At 45.6% G+C, this 17,299-nt stretch overlaps 1 long non-coding RNA gene across 1 annotated transcript in view; it reads right to left on the minus strand.

The window, feature by feature from the left end:
• Positions 1-364: 364 nt before the first annotated feature.
• LOC141996873 (uncharacterized) overlaps positions 365-17,299 on the minus strand; it is a 225,227-nt gene continuing 208,292 nt past the window's right edge. Inside the window, exons 2-3 of the long non-coding RNA XR_012641637.1 lie at positions 1,286-1,453; positions 365-419 (exon numbers count right to left, since the gene is read on the minus strand). This is a non-coding gene — a long non-coding RNA (uncharacterized LOC141996873). The remainder of the gene's footprint in view (positions 420-1,285; positions 1,454-17,299) is intronic.

The raw sequence follows: 17,299 nt of genomic DNA on the forward strand, positions 1-17,299 counted from the left end.
TTTATGGTCCCAAGAAATAACCAGTATTGATTTACTCCTTGTACTATACGCTATGTAAAATCGTTCATGTTTAATCACACATCATGTATAACTGGTACATAAATAGTTTACCAGAGATGTTTTGGAAGATTCAATATAACGTGCAGTTGAAGTGATATAAAAAAGTCTAAATGCTAATTCTATCAAAATATACCATCTAATTACATCCATTAAATAGATAAAACTGAAAATTGCATACTCTGAAGACTAGGTAACTTGGATTTCTTATGGGCTAAAGGACCTCTCATGTCTAGATCATTGGCTCAAATCTAGCCAAAGTTAATTTTTACAAGAAGTCATTGTTGTTTGAGGATTGTTTAACTGACCTTGTTTAATAAAGTGTTGGTCTCATATCAGTTCCTCATGGACAAGTATTGACCCTAGCAACAAAACAAAACAAATCAGATTGGTTTTGCAGAGAAGCAAAGCATTCAGTGAGCAATGAAAGAATGTTCTTCTTTCTCACCCCTATAGGGTTTGCCTTTCAGGTCAGGGTTGAGGTTCATTGGCAGATCAACACAAGGAAGCTTCCATTTCTGTTGTCCTTCTAGGGTGTGTTCTGAAAACAGAGGTCTTCCATATCCAGCCTGGTACATTTGGCACCTTACTATGATCACTAAATATACTTTGAAGTACACTTACTCTTACATTGTCATAATAAACTATTGGGTTTTCCCCCAACACACACATAATATCCATGACTCTGAAGAAGGCAAATGGAGTCAAAATGAGTTATTTTCCTTCACTTATATGACCCGTTCAAGGAAAATCAAATACTTTACAATGTCAGCTTAACAATAAGCGCATTTTTTATGTTTAGTAAGATGTGCACCAGGGCCTTATAAACTTTTATCTCCCTGTTCTAACTAGAATGAATGAATAACTTCTGAGTAAGCAATAGCACAGAGCAGCACAGGACCACTCATCCTGAGAGTCCTGTGCTTGTTTAAAGGTTGCAAAAATTGCTTTAATTGATATTTTTGCCCTGTGACATTATCTCACATACTGTATTCTGATATGGGCTCTGTATGATTATCTCAAATACATTTTGGATGTTGTTATTTCAGGAAAACATGTATATTAAGGAAGCAAAACAAAAACCCTGTCCTATATTGAATGTCATACAGATGCACTGAAGAAGAAAGAAATGAATTGTGTCCATAATAAGGCACTGCACCTGCAATTACATCTCCCTGGGCAAAATCTGGCAAGGAGGTATGAGGGTTATGGGGGTCTGAGGGCTCACCTGAATGGATGCTGTGGTAGAATTGGGACTTAAAATAGAAAATGTAGGAACTTCCATGTTGTATCAGGTCAACAAGTCCATCAAGCCTGTGTCTTGTAATTTTCACTGGCCAGCACACGATGTTCAAAGGAATGTGCATCTTCTTCTTCTTCTTCCCACAATGTAATCCTTGCAACCTCAGAAAGATATTATTAGTTAGCTGCAAAATCACTTCATTATTTGCAAATGTCAAGAAAATGACTTCAATGTAAATTAATCAGGATGAGAAATTGCCTTTAAAGAATGAAATTTTGTCTCACTAATTATTTGTTTTCATTGCTTTGAGGGCTTATGCAGGGGGGTGCTGAAATGTAGCTACACAGCTAAGGTCAATGTCTCATCACTTAGTTTGTTCACTAATAATTCTCACAGGCTGTTCATAATGCCTAGTTCCACCAATAAGATGGAGTAGCACTACCCAAGTCAGTGAGACCACTAGCTGAGCAAGATATTACTCCATGGTGATAGAGGTCCTGGAATGAGGCCCACAATGACTTTACCTATTATATTTATATGTATATATAAATCTTACTTTCTTTCTTTAAAAATGCTGAATTTACAGAATTTATAACAAAAAGAAAAACATTACTTTACCAGTATCCTGGACAATCTGTTTATAAACATTATTTTTTAAAAACAGATCCCTTCCTTAACTGTCATTTTTAAAATTCTCAGTCTGATAGTTATAAAAACATCTGGTTTTTAAGTTTTCCTAAAATTAAAAGATGTGGCTTGTGACTTTAGAGCGTTCTTTTCTAAAATAGAAACAGAGAAAACAAAGTCTTGGTCCTATGTTCCATGTCTATTCCAGACCGGTATTTTAATGTTTTTTAGGGCAAGGATTAATACAGAGGAAAGCTGTTATTGTCTCCAGCAATGCATCTTAAACTGCACCTGGAAAGTCTAGTCTCATAGTTGAGTGAGGGGCAATTAAACCTCTATTTAGCAAAACCTTCCTATCACAGCAAAACATGTAACGTATATATAAGTACAAAACTCCATATTCATTATATTTTTTCTAAATGTGCCAAACTCCCTCAAATTAATTTGAATGAACAGAAAATAACTGCATTTAATGTTTGGTTGGGGGGGTTGTGTTTTTTGTTTTGTTTGTTTTTTTAATAAAGTTTCTTTATTCAGGAGCTTTTGCAGAATGCTTTTTCAAGCTTCGGAGGTGGAGTAGCAAGTCACAGTTAACATGTTGTTAGCCTTAATATCCCATTCCCTCCACAGTCTGCAGGAATGCGATGAAAAAGGTAACTGACCAAGACAGCAACATTTAGCAAATCACAGTCAGATGGTACACCATTATCTTATATAGAGCAGTGTTTCTCAACGACCAGTCCGTGGACCGACGCTGGTCCTTGAGATCTCCCTGACACAGTTTAGGAAGGCAGCAAGCCAGTCCCTGGTATCAAAAAGGTTGAGAAACACTGGTACAGAGTATAACTAAGTCTTACAGATCAGTGCGTGAGCGGCTCCTATGCATATGACCTCAAGCTCTTCCTGTACAGAGAGTGTGCACAAAGGTTATGTGTAACCCACATATATTCAGTGTGGTGCTCTCACCCCTGCTAGTGGTGGCTGAGGCACATAGAGAAGGTTGAACCTGCAACAGCCTTGGCTAACACAGCTGAGACTTTTTGCTCAAGCAGAGGTTCATGGTTTAAACTCCAGAGGCCCCAGGGTCAATCCCTGCTGCTGATAACCCAGCCAGGGGTGCAGTGTTCCATATGCACCACTTAAATCCATTCAATCCATTCACCTCAAAACAGACTTAAGTCAAGTCCATAGGCCTTGGGTGAGACTTCTGCACAAAGGTGAATTTCATGCATTGTGCATGTCACTGAAAGCTTCAAAGTACTGTACCAATCTAGGTCCAGGTTCACGTTAATGACTGTACTTATAGCACTCAAAAAACCAAGGGATGTATATAATAAAAAAGTCCTGATTGTGTCTCCCCATTGTGCTGCCCTTACTAATGTTGCAATAGACAGGAGGACAAATTGAAACAGATACAAAATGCATAGATCTTTCCAAATGAGTCAAGTCAATCTACCACATAGTGAACTTGCTCACACAGGCTTTTTCTACAAATCATGTTCATGAATTGGTTTTGCTGTTTTGGTGTGCGTATAGACACAAGGTGAAAAGTGAGGAACAGAACATGGAGCATGGAAGAACTAGATCCTTCATTAATGATCATGGCCATCAAGTTACTTATGCCCAAGAGCTCCTGTCTCCTTAAAATTGCAATTGAGTAAAACTTCAGCTAGTATGAATGTGATGCAGAGGGAGTACACTTTGCTTGCTGAGTGAAATGCAGAATGACACAAAACATCCAATTCAGCTTCCTTTAGGGTGTTTAAGACACAGAACTCATTTTTCTGGATGAAAGGCAGACAGTGACACTGCTAGCAGCAACTGTGTCAGCTCAGGTTCTCCCAGCAGGAGGGACAGACAGGGTGGCTACAGTGGGAAGCACAACATAGAAGTGCTCACTTAAAATGAAATGGGGAGGATGCAGAAGTTAACGGTGCTGCCTCGAAATGCTGCACCAATGCAAATGATCAAATGGCATAAACTGCAATGTGTATGACAATTCACATCAGTCTAAAATGGGGAGCCCAGTTTTCAAACTTGCAGTCTTTAGTAGGGCATCTGTAGCTGATATTTAGATGCTCAAAGTAGCTCTTAGTCGGGTAAATACCCATTTTAATCTCCTCTATGCCAATGTGAGCATTCAAGTGAGGATATGGGCAGCTCAGTTAAGTGCCAAGATCTGAAAATTAGAGCAAGGAAAATACTACACACATACACCAAAAAAAGCTGATACTAGTGACAGTGAAAAATTACTGTATTATGTCAGTGATTAGAAATGATACTTCAATCATAAAAGTCTCATGTGGAGGCCACTTTACACCTAGACACTGGCTTCAGCATGCACCTCAAATGAGATTTATTTGTTCAGTATATTTTTGCTAGCAACAATAAAAGCCCCCAACTCTGCCAAACTCTACATCCTGTAATGTACATGTGCAATGAAGTCCTGTCAATAGCCCTTTCCAGCAACCTTCCAGGTCTTATTTATGGCATTCAGGCAAAATCTCTGTGACTTATTTCTTCTCCCTTCCACCCTGTGACTCCCATAGGGTGACCAGACATCCCGATAAAATCGTGACAGTCCCGATTTTTAGTTCTTTGTCCCACGACCCGATATTCCAGCTTTGGCCACTCCGGAGGGTTTTTTGTTTTGGGTTTTTTTTTTTTTTGCTTCGGCAACTCCAGCCTCTTTTTTTTTTTTTTTTTACTTCCCCCATGTGTCCCGATATTTTGTCTGTTTCATCTGGTCACCCTAGACTCCCACTCCATTTCTTCTGGTCAGATTTCCTCGCTGGTTTATAGATTCCAAGGCCAGACCACTGTGATCATCTGTTCTGATCTCCTGCATGACATAGGCTATACAAATTTCCCAAAATAATTACAGAAGCATTATTTTAGGGGAGCAAATATCCAATCTTGATTTAAAAATCGCCAGTGATGGAGAATCCACCCTGATCCTTGGTAAATTGTTCCAATGGTTAATTACCTTAATTGTTAAACATTTATGCCAAATTTCCAATCTGAATATGTCTATCTTAAACTTCCAGGCATTGGCTCATGTTGTAGACTGAAGAGCACATTACAAAATATTTGTTCCCAATGTAGGTTCTATGTGTTACTCTCTTGATCTCACTCAGGGTATTGATGCTGGGCATATTGTACGATAAAACCCATTCCTGATCTCTTCTTCTTGCTACTTAGTTCATCTCTTTGCTTTGAGACACCACCTGAGTAGGTCAACACCCTCTTCTCTTCCACTACAGCCTTGCCTCCCCTTGCAGAAACTCCCTAACCTGAGTCATTTATTTATTCACTGTAGATGAAATGCATCCTTGTGCACAAGGTCTGAAGGCTTAAGCAGAACTTAAATGGTGAATTTTACTCCTCAATTCATATGGGGAGGGGAGCTACTTAATACATTGATACCTTTTATGGAAAGTACACACACATTGGTAAAATAAAAGTTAATCTCAATAATACTGGAAGGCAGGAAGTGATATTTAAATAGAAGATAAAGAAAATATTTAGGATGTGAGTCTCAATGACTTTGAGCTCAATGTTAAATAAGAACTGGTGATGTTTCTCAAAATAACCTAGAGATATTTCAAACACACTCAGGGCATTAAGAAAGGGATGGATATTACTATGTTCAGCATTTACCCAGCACTTACTTGTTGTTGGAGTGGTTCAGTTAACAAAGCAACTTTTGTTAACAGGGGAACAATTAATATAGCAAAGCATGCAATGATTTGCAGATCATCAAATCACTGATTAGGAGTGCTACAGAGGATTTGTTTTTCCTTCTAAACAGAAAGAGAACATTTCCCACTGTACAGCACAAACAAAAATATCCCCTCAAAACCTACCTACTGTTCATAAGGTGGAGTGCAGATTTGGGGAGGATTGTGGGTTTTTTTCATCAATTTAAGGTCAGGTAAATTATGTTCCATAGTCCAATCTGCCACAGTCATGTTCCATAACACAATTAGCTTTGTGCTGAACTCAACTATTAAACTCTAGGTTGGCACATAGTTCAAACAGAGGCACAGAAGGTTGTATGTATAAACACAAAGTATAAAGAGAAATGGAGGGGAGAAAATGCAAAGGAACCCAGTCCTGTGTTAATGACAGAGCTGCTGTGCACATCCCTAAGCCCTGGTCTACACTAGGACTTTAGGTCGAATTTAGCAGCATTAAATCGATGTAAACCTGCACCCGTCCACACGATGAAGCCCTTTATTTCGACTTAAAGGGCTCTTAAAATCGATTTCCTTACTCCACCCCTGACAAGCGGATTAGCGCTTAAATCGGCCTTGCCGGGTCGAATTTGGGGTACTGTGGACACAATTCGACGGTATTGGCCTCCGGGAGCTATCCCAGAGTGCTCCATTTTGACCGCTCTGGACAGCACTCTCAACTCAGATGCACTGGCCAGGTAGACAGGAAAAGAACCGCGAACTTTTGAATCTCATTTCCTGTTTGGCCAGCGTGGCAAGCTGCAGGTGACCATGCAGAGCTCATCAGCAGAGGTGACCATGATGGAGTCTCAGAATCGCAAAAGAGCTCCAGCATGGACCGAACGGGAGGTACGGGATCTGATCGCTGTATGGGGAGAGGAATCCGTGCTATCAGAACTCCGTTCCAGTTTTCGAAATGCCAAAACCTTTGTCAAGATCTCCCAGGGCATGAAGGACAGAGGCCATAACAGGGACCCGAAGCAGTGCCGCATGAAACTGAAGGAGCTGAGGCAAGCCTAACAGAAAACCAGAGAGGCGAACGGCCGCTCCGGGTCAGAGCCCCAAACATGCCGCTTCTATGATGAGCTGCATGCCATTTTAGGGGGTTCAGCCACCACTACCCCAGCTGTGTTGTTTGACTCCTTCAATGGAGATGGAGGCAATACAGAAGCAGGTTTTGGGGACGAAGAAGATGATGATGAGGAGGAGGTTGTAGATAGCTCACAGCAAGCAAGCGGAGAAACCGGTTTTCCCGACAGCCAGGAACTGTTTCTCACCCTGGACCTGGAGCCAGTACCCCCTGAACCCACCCAAGGCTGCCTCCTGGACCCAGCAGGCGGAGAAGGGACCTCCGGTGAGTGTACCTTTTAAAATACTATACATGGTTTAAAAGCAAGCATGTGAAAGGATTACTCTGCCCTGGCATTCGCGGCTCTCCTGGATATACTCCCAAAGCCTTTGCAAAAGGTTTCTGGGGAGGGCAGACTTATTGCATCCTTCATGGTAGGACACTATACCACTCCAGGCCAGTAACACGTACTTGGGAATCATTGTACAACAAAGCATTGCAGTGTATGTTTGCTGGCGTTCAAGCAACATCCGTTCATGTGTTATCCTCAGGAGAGTGAGATATAATCCATGGTCACCTGGTTGAAATAGGGTGCTTTTCTTCAGGGGACACTCAGAGGAGCCCGTTCCTGCTGGGCTGTTTGCCTGCGGCTGAACAGAAATGTTCCCCGCTGTTAGCCACGGGGAGGGGGGAGGGTTGAGGGGGTAGCCACGCGGTGGGGGGAGGCAAAATGCGACCTTGTAACGAAAGCACATGTGCTATGTATGTAATGTTAACAGCAAGGTTTACCCTGAAAGAGTGTAGCCAGTGTTTTATAAAATGTGTCTTTTTAAATACCGCTGTCCCTTTTCTTTTCTCCACCAGCTGCATGTGTTTCAATGATCACAGGATCTTCTCCTTCCCAGAGGCTAGTGAAGATTAGAAAGAAAAAAAAAACGCACTCGAGATGAAATGTTCTCCGAGCTCATGCTGTCCTCCCACACTGACAGAGCACAGACGAATGCGTGGAGGCAAATAATGTCAGACTGCAGGAAAGCACAAAATGACCAGGAGGAGAGGTGGCGGGCTGAAGAGAGTAAGTGGCGGGCTGAAGAGAGTAAGTGGCGGGCTGAAGAGAGGGCTGAAGCTCGAATGTGGCCACAGCGTGATGAGAGGAGGCAGGATTCAATGCTGAGGCTGCTGGAGGACCAAACCAGTATGCTCCAGTGTATGGTTGAGCTGCAGCAAAGGCAGCTGGAGCACAGACTGCCACTACAGCCCCTGTGTAACCAACCGCACTCCTCCCCAAGTTCCATAGCCTCCACACCCAGACGCCCAAGAACGCGGTGGGGGGGCCACCGGCCAACCAGCCACTCCACCACAGAGGATTGCCCCAAAAAAAGAAGGCTGTCATTCAATAAATTTTAAAGTTGTAAACTTTTAAAGTGCTGTGTGGCATTTTCCTTCCCTCCTCCACCACCCCTCCCGGGCTACCTTGGTAGTCATCCCCCTATTTGTGTGATGAATGAATAAAGAATGCATGAATGTGAAGCAACAATGACTTTATTGCCTCTGCAAGAGGTGATCAAAGGGAGGAGGGGAGGGTGGTTAGCTTACAAGGAAGTAGAGTGAACCAAGGGGCGGGGGGTTTCATCAAGGAGAAACAAACAGAACTTTCACACCGTAGCCTGGCCAGTCATGAAACTGGTTTTCAAAGACTCTTTGATGCGTACCGCACCCTCCTGTGCTCTTCTAACCGCCCTGGTGTCTGGCTGCGCATAACCAGCAGCCAGGAGATTTGCCTCAACCTCCCACCCCGCCATAAACGTCTCCCCCTTACTCTCACAGATATTGTGGAGCACACAGCAAGCAGTAATAACAGTGGGAATATTGGTTTCGCTGAGGTCTAACCGAGTCAGTAAACTGCGCCAGCGCGCCTTTAAACGTCCAAATGCACATTCTACCACCATTCTGCACTTGCTCAGCCTGTAGTTGAACAGCTCCTGACTGCTGTCCAGGCTGCCTGTGTACGGCTTCATGAACCATGGCATTAAGGGGTAGGCTGTGTCCCCAAGGATACATATAGGCATTTCAACATCACCAACAGTTATTTTCTGGTCTGGGAATAAAGTCCCTTCCTGCAGCTTTTGAAACAGACCAGAGTTCCTGAAGATGCGAGCGTCATGTACCTTTCCCGGCCATCCCACGTTGATGTTGGTGAAACGTCCCTTGTGATCCACCAGAGCTTGCAGCACTATTGAAAAGTACCCCTTGCGGTTTATGTACTCGCCGGCTTGGTACTCCGGTGCCAAGATAGGGATATGGGTTCCGTCTATGGCCCCACCACAGTTAGGGAATCCCATTGCAGCAAAGCCATCCACTATGACCTGCACATTTCCCAAGGTCACTACCCTTGATATCAGCAGATCTTTGATTGCGTGGGCTACTTGCATCACAGCAGCCCCCACAGTAGATTTGCCCACTCCAAATTGATTCCCAACTGACCGGTAGCTGTCTGGCGTTGCAAGCTTCCACAGGGCTATCGCCACTCGTTTCTCAACTGTGAGGGCTGCTCTCATCTTGGTATTCATGCGCTTCAGGGCAGGGGAAAGCAAGTCACAAAGTTCCATGAAAGTGCCCTTACGCATGCGAAAGTTTCGCAGCCACTGGGAATCGTCCCAGACCTGCAACACTATGCGGTCCCACCAGTCTGTGCTTGTTTCCCGAGCCCAGAATCGGCGTTCCACAGCATGAACCTGCCCCATTAGCACCATTATGCATGCATTGGCAGGGCCCCTGCTTTCAGAGAAATCTGTGTCCATGTCCTGATCACTCACGTGACCGCGCTGACGTCGCCTCCTCGCCCGGTAGCGCTTTGCCAGGTTCTGGTGCTGCATATACTGCTGGATAATGCGTGTGGTGTTTAATGTGCTCCTAATTGCCAAAGTGAGCTGAGCGGACTCCATGCTTGCCTTGGTATGGCGTCCGCACAGAAAAAAGGCGCGGAATGATTGTCTGCCGTTGCTCTGACGGAGGGAGGGGCGACTGACGACACGGCTTACAGGGTTGGCTTCAGGAGGCTAAAATCCACAAAGGGGGTGGCTTTACATCAAGGAGTAGTTCAGGCAGGACTTCACGGAGGGTTCCAATAAGAAATGGTGCACCTAAGTTATTGTTCTTATTGGAACAAGGAGGTTAGCCTGGCCTCTGATTGATACATGGCTAGATCTACCTCGCAGCACCTTCTCTGTGAGTGACTGCAGTGTGACCTAGAGGAATGAGTCCCCTAGACAGGGCAGGAGGCAAATGAGTACAAAACAAATCTGGTCTATTTCTTGTTTTGATCCACTCCATCTATCTTTTACATCTTTGGCTGGCAGCAGACGGTGCAGAAGGACATATTGCCTGCCTGCTCACCATAAGACGGTTCAATAGGACTGACTGCCGGACTAAAAAAAATGACCTGGTCAAGTCACTAAAAATTTAGTCCCTGTGCCCATGTCTGCCCAGGCGCTCCTGATCACACAGGTGACCAGGAGTACCTCGGACATGACGAGGACGGCTACCAGTCGTATTGTACCGTCTGCTGCCACAAGGCAATGGGTTGCTGCTACTGTGTAGCAATGCCGTGCCACGTCTGCCAGCACCCAGGAGACATACGGTGACGGTTACCTGAGCGGGCTCCATGCTTGCGGTGGTATGGCGTCCGCGCAGGTAACTCAGGAAAAAAGGCGCGAAACAATTGTCTGCCCTTGCTTTCACGGAGGGAGGGAGGGAAGGGGGGGACTGACGATATGTACCCAGAACCACCCGTGACAATGTTTCAGCCCCATCAGGCATTGGGATCTCAACCCAGAATTCCAATGGGCAGCGGAGACTGCGGGAACTGTGGATAGCTACCCACAGTGCAACGCTCCAGAAGTCGACTCTAGCCTCGGTACTGTGGAAGCACTCCGCCGAGTTAATGCACTTAATGTACTTCTGTGGGGACACACACACTCGAATATATAAAACCGATTTCTAAAAAACCGACTTCTATAAATTCGACCTTATTCCGTAGTGTAGACATACCCTAAGGGGATTAGCACTGAAATCAGCCTTGCAAGGTCGAATTTGGGCTACTGTGGATGCAATTAGACGGTATTGGCCTCCAGGAGCTATCCCAGAGTGCTCCATTGTGACCGCTCTGGACAGCGATCTCAACTCAGATGCACTGGCCAGGTAGACAGGAAAAGGCCCGTGAACTTTTGAATTTCTTTTCCTGTTTGGCCAGCGTGGCAAGCTGCAGGTGAATACAGAGCTCGTCAGCAGAGGTGACCATGATGGAGTCCCAGAATCGCAAAAGAGCTCCAGCATGGACCGAACGGGGGGTACAGGATCTGATCGCTGTATGGGGAGAGGAATCCGTGCTACCAGAACTCCGTTCCAGTTTTCAAAATGCCAAAACATTTGTCAAAATCTCCCAGGGCATGAAGGACAGAGGCCATAACAGGGACCCGAAGCCGTGCCACGTGAAACTTAAGGAGCTGAGGCAAGCCTACCAGAAAACCAGAGGGGTGAACGGCCACTCCGGGTCAGAGCCCCAAACATGCCGCTTCTATGATGAGCTGCATGCCATTTTAGGGGGTTCAGCCACCACTACCCCAGCTGTGTTGTTTGACTCCTTCAATGGAGATAGAGGCAACACGGAAGCAGGTTTTGGGGACGAGGAAGATGATGATGATGAGGTTGTAGATAGCTCACAGCAAGCAAGCAGAGAAACCGGTTTTCCCGACAGCCAGGAACTGTTTCTCACCCGGAACCTGGAGCCAGTACCCCCCAAACCCACCCAGGCTGCCTCCCGGACGTGCCAGGTGGAGAAGGGACCTCTGGTGAGTGTACCTTTTAAAATAGTATACATGGTTTAAAAGCAAACGTGTTTAATTTTTAATTTTCCCTGGCATTCGCAGCTCTCCTGGATGTACTCCCAAAGCTTTTGCAAAAGGTTTCTGGGGGGCAGCCTTATTCCGTCTACCATGGTAGGACACTTTACCACTCCAGGCCAGTAGCACATAGTCAGGAATCATTGTAGAACAAAGCATTGCAGTGTATGTTTGCTGGCGTTCAAACAAATCAGTTCTTTATCTCTCTGTGTTATCCTCAGGAGAGTGATATCATTCATGGTCACCTGGTTGAAATAGGGTGCTTTTCTTAAGGGGACATTCAAAGGTGCTGCTGGGCTGTTTGCCTGTGGCTGAACAGAAATGTTCCCCGCTGTTAGCCATGGGGGGGGAGGGGCTAGCCATGCGGTGGGGGGAGACAAAATGCAACCTTGTAATGAAAGCACATGTGCTATGTATGTAATGTTAACAGCAAGGTTTACAGTGAAAGAGTGTACCCATTGTTCTATACAATGTGTCTTTTTAAATACCACTGTCCCTTTTTTTTTCTCCACCAGTTGCATGTGTTTCAAGGATCACAGGATCTTCTCCTTCCCAGAGGCTACTGAAGATTAGAAGGCAAAAAAAACGCACTCGCAATGAAATGTTCTCTGAGCTCATGCTGTCCTCCCACACTGACAGAGCACAGATGAATGCGTGGAGGCGGACAATGTCAGAGTGCAGGAAAGCACAAAATGACCGGGAGGAGAGGTGGCGGACTGAAGAAAGTAAGTGGTGGGCTGAAGAGAGGGCTGAAGCTGAAAGGTGCCGGCAGCGTGATGAGAGGAGGCAGGATTCAATGCTGAGGCTGCTGGAGGATCAAACTAATAAGCTCCAGCGTATGGTTGAGCTGCAGGAAAGGCAGCAGGAGCACAGCCCCTGTGTAACCAACCACCCTCCTCCCCAAGTTCCATAGCCTCCTCACCCAGACTCCCAAGAACGCAGTGGTGGAGCCTCCAGCCACCCAGCCACTCCACCACATAGGATTGCCCAAGAAACAGAAGGCTGGCATTCAATAAGTTTTAAAGTTTTAAACTTTTAAAGTGCTGTGTGGCCTTGTCCTTCCACCCTCCACCACCCCTCCCAGTGCTTCCCTCCTCCACCACCCCTCCCGGGCTACCTTGGCAGTTATCCCCCTATTTGTGTGATGAATGAATAAAGAATGCATGAATGTGAAGCAACAATGACTTTATTGCCTCTGCAAGTGGTGATCGAAGGGAGGAGGGAAGGGTGGTTAGCTTACAGGGAAGTAGAGTGAACCGGGTGGGGGCGGGGGTGTTCATCAAGGAGAAACAAACAGAACTTTCACATCGTAGCTGGCCAGTCATGAAACTGGTTTTCAAAGCTTCTTTGATGCACACCACACCCTCCTGTGCTCTTCTAACCACCCTGGTGTCTGGCTGCGCGTAACCAGTGGCCAGGCGGTTTGCCTCAACCTCCCACCCCGCCATAAACGTCTCCCCCTTACTCTCACAGATATTGTGGAGCATGCACCAAACAGTAATAACAGTGGAAATATTGGTTTCGTTGAGGTCTAACCGAGTCAGTAAACTGCACCAACGTGCTTTTAAATGTCCAAATGCACATTCTACCACCATTCTGCACTTCCTCAACCTGTAGTTGAACAACTCCTGACTACTGTCCAGGCTGCCTGTGTATGGCTTCATGAGCCATGGCATTAAGGGGTAGGCTGTGTCCCCAAGGATAACTATAGGCATTTCAACATCACCAACAGTTATTTTCTGGTCTGGGAATAGAGTCCCTCCCTGCAGCTTTTGAAACAGACCAGAGTTCCTGAAGATGCGAGCGTCATGTACCTTTCCCGGCCATCCCACGTTGATGTTGGTGAAACGTCCCTTGTGATCCACCAGTGCTTGCAGCACTATTGAAAAGTACCCCTTGTGGTTTATGTACTCGCCGGCTTGGTACTCCAGCGCCAAGATAGGGATATGGGTTCTGTCTGTGGCCCCAACACAGTTAGGGAATCCCATTGCAGCAAAGCCATCCACTATGACCTGCACATTTCCCAGGGTCACTACCCTTGATATCAGCATATCTTTGATTGCGTTGGCTACTTGCATCACAGCAGCCCCCACAGTAGATTTGCCCACTCCAAATTGATTCCCGACTGATCGGTAGCTGTCTGGCATTGCAAGCTTCCACAGGGTTAGTGCCACTCGCTTCTCAACTGTGAGGGCTGCTCTCATCTTGGTATTCTTGTGCCTCAGGGCAGGGGAAAGCAAGACACAAAGTTCCATGAAAGTGCCCTTACACATGTGAAAGTTTTGCAGCCACTGGGAATCATCCCAGACCTGCAACACTATGCAGTCCCACCAGTCTGTGCTTGTTTCCTGATCCCAGAATCTGCGTTCCACCGCATGAACCTGACCCATTAGCACCCTGATGCCCACATTGCCAGGGCCCGTGCTTTTAGAGAAGTCTGTGTCCATGTCCTCATCACTTTCGTTACCGCACTGACGTTGCCTACTCGCTCGGTTTCGCTTTGCCAGGTTCTGGTGCTGCATATACTGCTGGATAATGTGCGTGGTGTTTAATGTGCTCCTAATTGCCAAAGTGATCTGAGTGGGCTCCATGCTTGCCGTGCTGTGGCGTCTGCACAGAAAAAAGGCGTGGAACGATTGTCTGCTGTTGCTCTGATGGAGGGAGGGGCAACTGATGACATGGCTTATAGAGAATTAAAATCAACAAAGGGAGTGGCTTTACATCAAGGAGAAACAAAAACAACTGTCACACAGAATGGCCCCCTCAAGGATTGAACTCAAAACCCTGGGCAGTGCTCAACCCAGTGCTCAACCCACAAAGCTATCCCTCCCCCTGGTATTGCAGACAAGACTGAATCTCCATTAAACTTTTCAAGGTGCCCCTGACAGACCTCACCAAAACGATTGTTGGCTGTTGATTTCACGGAGGCAGGGAGGGAGGGGGGAGCAAATGAATACAAAACAAATTTGGTCTATTTGTTGTTTTGATCAACTCCATCTATCTTTTATATATTTGGCTGGCAGCAGACAGTGCAATAGGACTACTAGCCATCCTCATCTCCTGCCTGCTCGCCATAAGATGGTATGATAGGACTGCCGGCAGGACTAAAGAGAATGACCTGGTCAAGTCACTCCTAATTTAGTCCCTGCGCCCATGGCTGCCCAGGTGCTCCTGACTGACCTTACCAAGGCAGCCAGGAGCACCTCGGACACGATGATGATGGTTATCAGGCCTATTGCACCATCTGCTGCCACAAGGTAATGGGTTGCTGCTGCTGTATAGCAATGCAGTATCATGTCTGCCAGCACCCCAGGAGACATACGGTGACAGTGAGCTGAGCGGGCTCCATGCTTGCCATGGTATGTCGTCTGCACAGGTAACTCAGGAAAAAAGGCACGAAACGATGGTCTGCCGTTGCTTTCACGAAGGGAGGGCGGGGGGGGGCCTGATGACATGTACCCAGAACCACCTGTGACAATGTTTTTTGCCCCATCAGGCACTGGGATCTCAACCCAGAATTCCAATGGGCGGCGGAGACTGCGGGAAGTGTGGGATAGCTACTCACAGTGCAATGCTCTGGAAGTTGACGCTAGCCTCGGTACTGTGGAAGTACTCTGCCAAGTTAATGCACTTAATGCACTTAGAGCAGTTTGTGTGGGGACACACACAGTCGACTATATAAAAACTATTTCTAAAAAAACGACTTCTATAAATTTGACCTAATTTCGTAGTGTAGACATACCCTAAGTTACTAACAAGAGTGAGGCCAAACAGGGGGACACACGGCTGAGCCCCTTATTTGCATCCTGAGAAATGCAATGAAGCCCATGTCAGCTCAGACACACTCATTCTCCACTGATACCTGTCTATTTATTTACTTATTACTCTTGGGTGAAATTCCTCCCAGTGCAGCGTGCCACTACCAGGACTATTCAACATGTAAGCCCCACTTATGCCCGCCACATAAAGCAGTTGCCTTTAGGCTCCCCTCAAATAGCACTTGAGAGGTACACAGCGCTGTGTTGGCCTGCTGCACAGGGGTGAGTTTCACGCTCTTGAGAGTAACAGAGCCAGCATGCAAGTGACTCAAAACTTAGTGATAAAGAGTTAGTTGTGCCTGCGAGTTGCTTCTCTTCACAGCTGCACTGGGGTGGAGCAATATTGTCTTGCTGCTGCACACTGTAAAAGGACTTTCATGATCAAGAGACAAATGTAATTTGTCAGAGAGAGCGAGAGTTATAGATCAGTTAGACATGCCAAGGCTGACTTCCAGCTGAGACAATTCTAGTGTGGCTTCTCCTGGCTTGGTGAGCGGGAAGCTCCATTTAGCTCACCTGGTAGAGCAATTGCCTTCAGACCACTAGTGTCCCAGAATGAGCCTCAGCTGCAGTAACATTCAGGATGCACACATAGCTATTCCAGGCACTGCATGGAAGACTCTGCTAATTGGGTAAACCCACTCTTGTGTACGGCCACCAGCTGGCAGACACAACACTCACAATGAGCAAGATCCATTATTTCCACATGTAACTAACAATTTGTGACAATAAAAAAACAACATAAGCCAAGATGTTGGCACTTCTTTCTGTCACTTGTTTCAAGCACAGTAACTGGAATTTACATTTGTTTCTTTTCCAAGGCAGTAACATATTTTATAAACTAGACATTTAAAAGCATGCAATTTCTTTGGCCTCTCTTTATTTTTAAACACAGCTTACCACTATCTCTCAAAGGGAAAATATGGTGCTGTTACCTACCCCAAAAGGAAGTTAATTAACACTATAGCTGACTGGAGATATGGAGAGATTTCCATATCAAGAGACTTTGAAGAGAATGGGTCTGGTTTAAGAAGAGATAAATAAGGGAGGACAGAACTGAAGCATAAAAACAATAAATGGTATAGAGAAGGTTAATCAAGAGCTCCAATTTACCCTTCCTCCCAACATAGGCACAAAGGAACATTCAAAGAATCTGAAAGGTAACAAAATTAAAACTGGCAAAGGGAAATATTTTAGCATACATAAATAGCATAACTCATTGCCATAACACATCAATGCACAGCTGCAGGGTTAGCTATCCTCTGTCCCCTTTCTGGTCTCTCTCAATGCACCTCCATATGTCAGGCATCATGATTTTATATATCTTGAGTGGAATTTTGCAATTCTCCCACTCCTAGACCAGGACCTGAGCTACAGTACCCTGTGTATCCACTGTTCTCACTCTGGATATCTGACCAAGTTCAAACACCAGCAGGTCTTCCCTTGGGAGGCTGTGATCAGAGGTATACAGTTACAAAACAGCCTTCTTAAAATAAAAGTATTGCTTACTCAGTAGTAGGAACAAACCTATAGAGTAAGGGGAGAAACAGATTTTAAAATAATAGTCTGTGTGTATGTCTATCTTACCTAAAGTCTTACCATCCCCTGACCTACTCAAGTCTAACTTTTTCAGACACCACCAGCAGGTGCCTGTGTTTCAGCCTGGTTCCCCTGAAAAAATATTGGCTTTCTCTTAAGAGAGCATTCCTTTAAACCCTGCAAGCTTTATTTTGTTCTTCTGTGTTTGGCGGGTCCTTGGTCATTCCTAATCAGAACCAAGTAGGTTGTCTAGAGACAGAGGCAAAATCATCAAAGCCAATAGTTCTGGCATTGTCTCCGAATGTCTT

Source organism: Natator depressus, chromosome 12 (assembly GCF_965152275.1).
Source record: "Natator depressus isolate rNatDep1 chromosome 12, rNatDep2.hap1, whole genome shotgun sequence".
Classification (NCBI taxonomy): Eukaryota; Metazoa; Chordata; order Testudines; family Cheloniidae; genus Natator; species Natator depressus.